Below are 8,357 nucleotides of genomic sequence, written 5' to 3' on the forward strand. Positions count from 1 at the left end.
GTTGTGGGGATCGAGAACTACGGCAACCTGAGCCTGACTGCTTTGTTGAAGCAGCCACTTAAAGAACTGAGCTAAGGGGCAGGCCCCCTCTGTGCATTTCTGAAGTCTCCTCTAACCCTTGTGGATAGAGGTTGAAAATAAGTATTTGGGAAAAGGCATTCGTCTTTCCTCAAGCTGAGGATTTTAGCTCTGGGTCTGTGTATCAAGTTGGACCTGGTACCAAGCAGTGGTGGTTGTGTGGTTTTCTCATCAACCATGGAGAACAAGAGATATTTGGGGAGTGCCCCTTTAGACACCACAAGTCACATAAATATACTCGGGATATTAATCTGTTACAGGCTTTTATGGGAACTATTTTATTTCAAGAAAAAGTGCTGAACATATATCCATCTTGATAACTTTCACAGTTATGCAGGATGAGTCTGTACCTCCTCCTCCTCCTCCTTCTTTCAAAGTAAATCATAGCTAATATAAACAAACATGTTTTCATAGAAAATTATAAGATATTAAATGCTGCATGAAAACAGGTAACCTATAGAGAAATAACTAACTTTCAGACAGAAAGTTTTAACTGTCATGTAAACCAACTGTACATTTGCATTTGGGAAGAAAAACAGAGCCTTCCTAAGGAAAATGATAGCCAATTCAAGATTATATCTTGATTCCTAAATACAATTTCTGCCATACTCAATAAATTAAAAAAATCAAAACTGGCTACTACTGACACCTTGCAAGACAAATTTCTCAAGCTTCTGACCTTAAATGTTGAATCCGAGAAACTGGTTCGCCAATGTTTTTGCTATGTAATAATAATATTTTCCTTGTTGAAGAAAGCTAAAGAAATTTTATTAACAACATATTAGTCATAGCAGAAAACTGGAATGCTGCAGGCACATGCACTGGCAAAGTCTGCACAGAATTTTATACTAATAGTGATGAGCTGACATTTACCCTTGCAACTTTTCTTTCTCCAAAACATCTTGATAAATGCTGGCTACAGACAGTGTTTGGTGTTCAGCATGACACAGAGCCCCTGAGACTTTGACCCCAGGAAGTGACCTCCATGCAGTTTGTCCCCCACTTTGACCACTTTTCTCCAAGGTCTAAGACAACCATCCCAGGTCCCCAAGCTTCTGTTACGGGTGAACTGAGTGCTTGCATCTCAGCTTATAAAACTGGCTCCTGGGAAGATTTAAGAACTGAAGTCATAGGAGAGTTGATTCTTCACCAGAAAGTTGCTCTTGGAAACTAAGAGAGGGGAGAGGAAGCAGGGGCAGCGGGTAGGGACTAATATATATCTTGTATAGGTACAAATTCCCTGTGATGAATGTGATCGTTATGCATACCTACATTGTATCAATAAAGACAATTTAAAAGAGAAAGAGGGCCAGGGATTTAGCTCTGTGGCACAGCACCTGCCTGGCCAGCATGAGGTCCTGAGTTTGATTCCTGGGGGGAAGTGGGGGACAGAGACAGAGACAGAGACAGAGAGGGAGAGAGAAATGAAACAGAGAGATGAGACAGAAAGAAGGAGAAAGAGAGAGGTGAAAAAGGGAGAGAGAGACAGAGACAGAGAGACAGAGAGGGAGAGAGAGATGAGACAGAAAGGAGAGAGAGAGAGAGAGAGAGAGAGAGAGAGAGACAGAGACAGAGACAGAGAGAGAGAGAAGAGAGAGAGATGAGAGAGACACAGAGGGAGAGAGAGACAGCCAGAGAGAGAGATGAGCAAGAGAGAGATGAGAGAGACACAGAGAGAGACAGAGACAGAGAGACAGAGAGAGAGGGAGGTAGGGAGGAAGGGAGGGAAGGAAGGAAGAAGATGCGTCTGCACCCATGCAGTGTTCTACCGGGTCATCCGGGTGGAGAGTCAGCACGGGGCGGGAATCCCAGAACCAAGGCAAAGGAGAGGCTCCTAGACTGCCTTTGCTCCCTTTCCCCAAATTAACCGGGAACTTCATTTTTTTTTTTCACGCGCACCAGTCCTCCCCCAATCAGCACCTGTTGCATCACTATACTGCCCCTTTGAACTTTGCCTCTAGCCCAATCAGATGAAAGCTCCCACTTCTGTCTCCCTGAGGGTCATCCTCCCTTACCTGGTAGTAAAGGATTTCTTTGCCTTTACCCACGAAGGGTCTACAGGATGTTCCGGATCTCACTACTAGACCAGACTCATAGTGATCCTCCTGTTTACAGCCTCCCAAATGCTGGGCTTACAGGAGCGTGCCACCATGACCAGTCTCAACTGCCGTCTTAGTGCGCCCCGGGGGTAGGGCCAGCACAGCAGGCCTGGGGATCGAACTCCTGGCCCCTGTGCCTGCTTGCAGGCGCTTTAATCCGCTGAGCTATTTGGCCTGCCCATACCCGCTTCTCTTTCACGCCAGAGGAAGAAACCTTACAATTTTTAATCAAGACTGATCTCACTACCCCAAGATGATCTTGCTAGTTGGCTTCAGCATTCACAGAAGGCTCCTGCCCTCCATAAGCGATATTGTTTTTTCACAAGGGATAGTTAGAATACAGAGTCTGGAGTCTAGAGGACAAGCCTAAAATCCTCAGCCATGTGGCTGTTTTATCAGAGTTCCTGGGCTGTGACATGGCAGTCAGCATTTCTGAAAGTGGAAACCTATTTCTAGAAACGAGGAGCTTAAAATTAATTTCTTAATGTCTCCAATAGTATTCCTCTTATTTTTTCCCACAAGAAGCAGAGTCACTTAGTGGTAGGTGACCAATGAAGGGCTGCTGTTAGTGTTAAAGAACATGCATGAAGTGCCTGCCCTTCTCTGGTTGTGGAGCACTCGAGTATCACTGCCCTCTTATTCTGACCATGGTGTAATTGTCACTGCTGTGGACTGAATGGAGAAGAACATTGAGTTTCCAGAGATGGATGAGAGAGTAGGACAGGGAGTTGCCTGTTCTCTGCAAGTTCTTCTTCCCCAAAAGCATGCTTAGACACTGCTTTTCCCAGTGTTACAGAATGTAAATGTCTCTCTACCACTAAGCCTCTGCCTTGTTCCTATTAACAACCAACTCTTCACTGACTCCTGCCAGCCAGCTTTCTGAGCTGGGCAGACTCCTTCAATCCATGTAGCAGAGTCAATAATACTAATGATAATAATAAGATCCAGAGGAACCCAAAGATAAGCTTTTACAGATTTACAAACTATTGACTCTTTCCCAGGAAGAATTGTGAGTGCTGGAAAGAACCTCTTGGGGTGTCCAGTGGATGAGACTGGTGATTCTGTGTCAGGCATGGACATATGACAGGATGACAGGGAAGAGAACCTTGCTGCACCTCACTGGAGTAGGGGTGGCTTCACTGGAGGCCTCTGTAGCTGCAGGACCCACATATTTACAACCTGGCACACAGTTGCTCTCTAGCCATTTAATCTGGCATCAATCACAAATAATAGTTCTATTGAGTTCTGTAAAGTCAATACTTCCTACACTCTTTAATTGAGGCCCTGCTTCAGTAGAACATATTCTGTGTTCTTCGATGCTTTCAAAGTCTATTGAGTTAAATCAGATTTACAAGGTTAGATTATTCCCAAGTCGCTCAGAGTATGCACTTATCTCAGACTTTTTCTTCACTAGGAAATGTGCCAGCCAATCAGAGTAGCATTCTCTTAAAAGAATAAAAAATTAATTTGGCCAGATACTTATGATTCAGACCTCTTGGGCACAATCATGAAACACTGACATCTTTGGGCCACCCATGTGCCAGGCCACAAGCTACTTATTTTAATCCCCTTGCAAAATCAAAAAGTGCAAGCAGAGAGCACTCCTGAACCTCACAGGCTTCTGAGAGCACTCCTGGCCTGCCAGAGCCACAGATAACCCAAACTCTGGTTGCCACACTATACATGGGTGAACAATAACTTTATTGTACCTGGAGTTTCAGAATCATAGAAACATGATTACAGGGGGAAAAAAGGATTTTGTGTTTGTAACTTCATTATATTAGAAAAACAACATGTTTTCATGGTAAGGGGAAAAAAGGAGGTAAATAGAAGTCAAAAATAGTCACCAGACCAGACACAACCTTTGCTGACCTCTCTGTGTGTATTTCCAGCAAGATTTGTATTTACATACACATATTCTTACCCACATGGGGCTGTAATAGAAGTAATATTTTATAGCCCATTTTACCTTTCTTAATGTAAAGCTTTGTGAATGCTACTCATCTATAAAATGTTTAACTATTTCAATAGTGTTTCCATGTAGGTGGGCCATATGCATTTCTAAAACTCCATTATTGTCAAATTCTTAGGAAGTCCCCAATTTCAAATATCATGAACAACATAAGACTACAAGTTTTTCTCTGTACCTCAATTATTTCCTCAGGATCAGGCCCAGCTCTGGCCTTCGTAGATATATACTCCTATTTTTCTTTCTCACTTTCTCTTTTATATTTTTTTAAAGAAGAGAAGGGCCAGCGAGATAGCTTGCAGACTAAGGACCTGCTTAGGTAAGCTCAGGAACTGGGGTTCAATCCCTGGCACCACCTGTCGTGCAGGCTCTTCTCCCAGGACACGCTGAGCCCACAACCAATTCAGGGTGTGGTGGTGCATGCCTATAATCTCAGTGCTGGGGAGGCTGAAAACAGGAAACATGAGACTGGCCTGCATAGTAAGACCCTGTACGAGAGAGAGAGGGAGGGAGAGAGAGAGAGAGCACAAAAGCACAAAGGTTAAAAGCAAAACAACAGAAAATGATAAAAAGGAGACAAGGAAATCACATGCAGTGAGTACAGCTATAAACCCAGTGCTCTGGGAGGCTGAGGCAGGAGGATCACAAGTTTCAATCCAGTCAAAGAACTCAGTGACTTAGTAAGACCCTGCCTCAAACTAAAAACACACTGGGGTTATAGCTCAGTGTGGAGGACCTGGGTTCAATCCCAAGTACTGAAGAAACACTTGACTTTTCACAGTGTGCCATTGGTCAGACAGCTCAGCTGATTGAAGTGCCTGCTTAGGCAGATGCAAGGACCAGGGTTCGATTCCCAGCATGCTATACTGGCCCTACCCCTGGGATTTGCTGAGGTGGAGAATGAGACTGGATGTGGTGGTGCAAGCCTGTAATCTGAGTGCTTGGGAGGCTGAAAACAGGAGGATCACTACAAGTCTGATGTGTGTAGTGAGACCCTGTAGACCCTGTACTAAATACATTTCACAAAAAAAGTGTGCTGTGTTAAATTAATCATTGACCATCACTGGTAATTATTTATAAACAATAATCATAACTTTCAGTATGATTTAATATTTTAATCTGACATGTTCTATTTTACCAATAGGTACTATGTGGTTCATAGTTATATATGAATATCTTGTACAATGTATCATGTTATATGTAGTGATATACGTGTTACATGCATATGTATATATGTGTTGCATACTTTAATAGTATATAGAATATTAATACACCTTCCCATTATATGTCAGTGTATAATACCATAAAATTACAAGAGGGGCAGAGAGATAGCTCAGTGGAATACGTTGCCTGGCAAGTGCAAGGTCCTGAGTTTGATCCCCAGTACTGAAAAAAAAAGTATAAGAAACTGTGCATTAGTTATTGTTAATATTACTAATCATATTATTTTTATAGATATGGTCTCATTATGAAAGAGCTATCACAATGCACACCAGTAACTGCAGCACACTGGGAGGCTGGGGCAAGAGGATCACAAGTTCAAGTCCCAGCTGGGCAATTTAGCAAGACCCAAATTTTAAAAAGTTAAGGATGTCATGCAGTGTACAAGTTAAGGATGTGCACATCTCAGTGTAAAAGTTCTAACCAAAAAAAAAAAATCATGAAAGGCAACAAGTTACCCCTGAGATGGCTTCTCTAGCACACAGTGTAGTCTTGAGCCCTCTCTTCAGTGGCGGTCTTTGGTCTGCAGGTTTGCCATACTCACAGTGGCAGCCAAGACACCGAAGGAGTCACCAAGCTGACATGGCCACCCCTAGCCTATTTATACATCGTGTGATACTGAAGAAAACCAGCTTCAAAATAAAAGATCGAGATAAAATGCAAAGTAACTGAGTAGAAGGATCTGTGCCCTTTTGTGACAACAGCTGGGCGTGCAGTAGGAGGTGTAGTAGAGGACACAGGGCTCCATGTGTTGGTCCCATGTAAGTCCTGGCTCCACAAGTCCCTGCACCAGGACAGCAGTGCATGACCCACTCTCTCCCTCCAGCACCATCTCTAAGGAGAGAATGTCAGCCTCAGTTCTCAACCTGCAGTGCATTCTGTGTGAGCCCAAGGCTTGCTGCACATGGGTGCACCCCACTGATGAAGAAAACCAGGGTTATACACACACACACACACACACACACACACACACACACACACACGGCAGTTGTTTTTCCCAAGTCATTTTGATGAAAAAAAATTTAATTAACCTCATCCAATCTACCTAGCTGTATCACAGCCCTGTCCTAAGATCCACCTTTGCCCATGGTTTATTCTTCACCTGCCAAGGCCCCACAGTTCCCAGTAAGGAGCCTCCCTAAGGTACATCTCTAGCTCTGCATGCAACCACTGTTTTTCTTAGTAGGTGAAGTCAGGATTAGAAATTGGGTGTGGGCCAACACCTTTACCCATCAACAGTGACTGAAGGGATTTCTCAAGTGCTATCAGGCTGGAAGCCACTTCCACTAGAAATTCCTGGCCCAAGACAGCTTGAAAAATCAAGAAAGAAAAATGACCTTCAGACTCTCTTGTCTACATTGTAGACTAATTAATTGCAGGCTAGTATTTCTACAAAAGCATAATATTTTCTTCTATGTGAACTAGAAAAAGAAATTGCATGTGAGATTGCTAAGCTTCACAGAAGGATTGCTCCAAGGTGAACAGAGTTCCTGGGTACAGGTTGGGAATCAAGGATATCCTCTTCCTCCTCCTTGAGTGGCAAGGTGAGACCCCAAAGAGTTGTCCCAATCCCTCAGAAATCCCTTCCACAAAGCTTCTGGACTGTGGCCAGAGCCCTCCTCACCACAAGTTGGATGGGAGACTCTGAAATCGCTGCTTCATTCAATTGAAGTTATTTTCATTTTTAATGAAAACAATCATAATTCAATTTTATATGGCCAGCTTTCCACCCATAATTAATCCAGTGAAACCGTTTCTATTCTCCCAGAACTGTTTATTAGCAAGTGAATTATGAACCACAGCTCTGAGACCCTCTTCTTTCAACTGAGTTTCAAGTTGTACAAAGTCTTTTAATGCTTGTTCCCAGATGACTACAGGGAAAGCAGCAGATACATGGAGCATTCATGATCACTGAGCAAGTGAGATGCCCTGAAATTTTAAAAGTAAAACTTTGTGATCAAAGTCCACCATGTCAGATAATCTGACATATCTGTGTGTTGTTATTCCCTGCAGACAATTAAAAGAACCCCATGTGGCAAAATTAAGGTTTCCACCAAGCATGTAGATAAAACTCCATAGCAGTAGGGCATGAAAAGTGTATCCACCTGGTATTCTTACATTCTATGAAAATGTTTTAAAGTTTGATATAATCCAAATGAAATCTACCATCACCACCAAAACCTTTGTCCATAGCTAGAAGAAAATCTTCAAACATATGGGCTATGATTTTTAAAGGTGTGATGTGTATTTAAATTTAAATATCTTTATTATAATATAAGGCTTATCATGAATTGCCCCTAAAATACTGTCTCTCTCTTCAAAATCTCATAGCCCATCATCCTTGCTGCTTTCTGCAGCAGCTCTGGAGTCCCCTTTCCTAAGGGTCTTTACCTGTGCTCTCCTGGCTGCCCTGAGGTCCAGAATGAATCCCAAATGTTTCCCTTTTTTGGTTATTTTGATGCTGTGCAAGAGCCAGAGGTCACAGGGCATCAGATCCAGTGACCAAGGTGGATGAGGACACAGTGCCATGTTTTCAAGAGCTACCTTGCTGATGGATGGCCCTTGGGAGCAGCAGCCATGGTATTTGTGATCACATCTTTAAAGACTGTCAGGAAAGAGGACTCCAGAGCTGCTGCAGGAAGTGACAAAGATGATGGGATGAGTGCCACCAAAGCAAGGGGAGAGTTATGAGAGAGATTTATGACAATGTGTCTTTTAACCCCAATAAAATCTTATTAACATTCACCTTATTTTTCAGTCACCCCTATAGTCAAGACTCTCTTTAGGTTTTACTTCTTTCTTATCCATGCTGTATTCACGATCAGCATGCTTTGGGTAAGGAAAACATTTATAGTATATTTTTAAAAATTTCAAATTGTTTAAAACTATGAATAACTTCAATCTCTCTGTCTCTGTCTGTCTCTCTCTGTCTGTCTCTGTCTGTCTGTCTCTGTCTCTGTCTCTCTCTGTCTCTCTCTGTCTCTCTCTCT

The sequence above is a fragment of the Octodon degus genome, unplaced genomic scaffold (assembly GCF_000260255.1).
Source record: "Octodon degus isolate 3935 unplaced genomic scaffold, OctDeg1.0 scaffold00351, whole genome shotgun sequence".
In the NCBI taxonomy this organism is placed as follows: Eukaryota; Metazoa; Chordata; class Mammalia; order Rodentia; family Octodontidae; genus Octodon; species Octodon degus.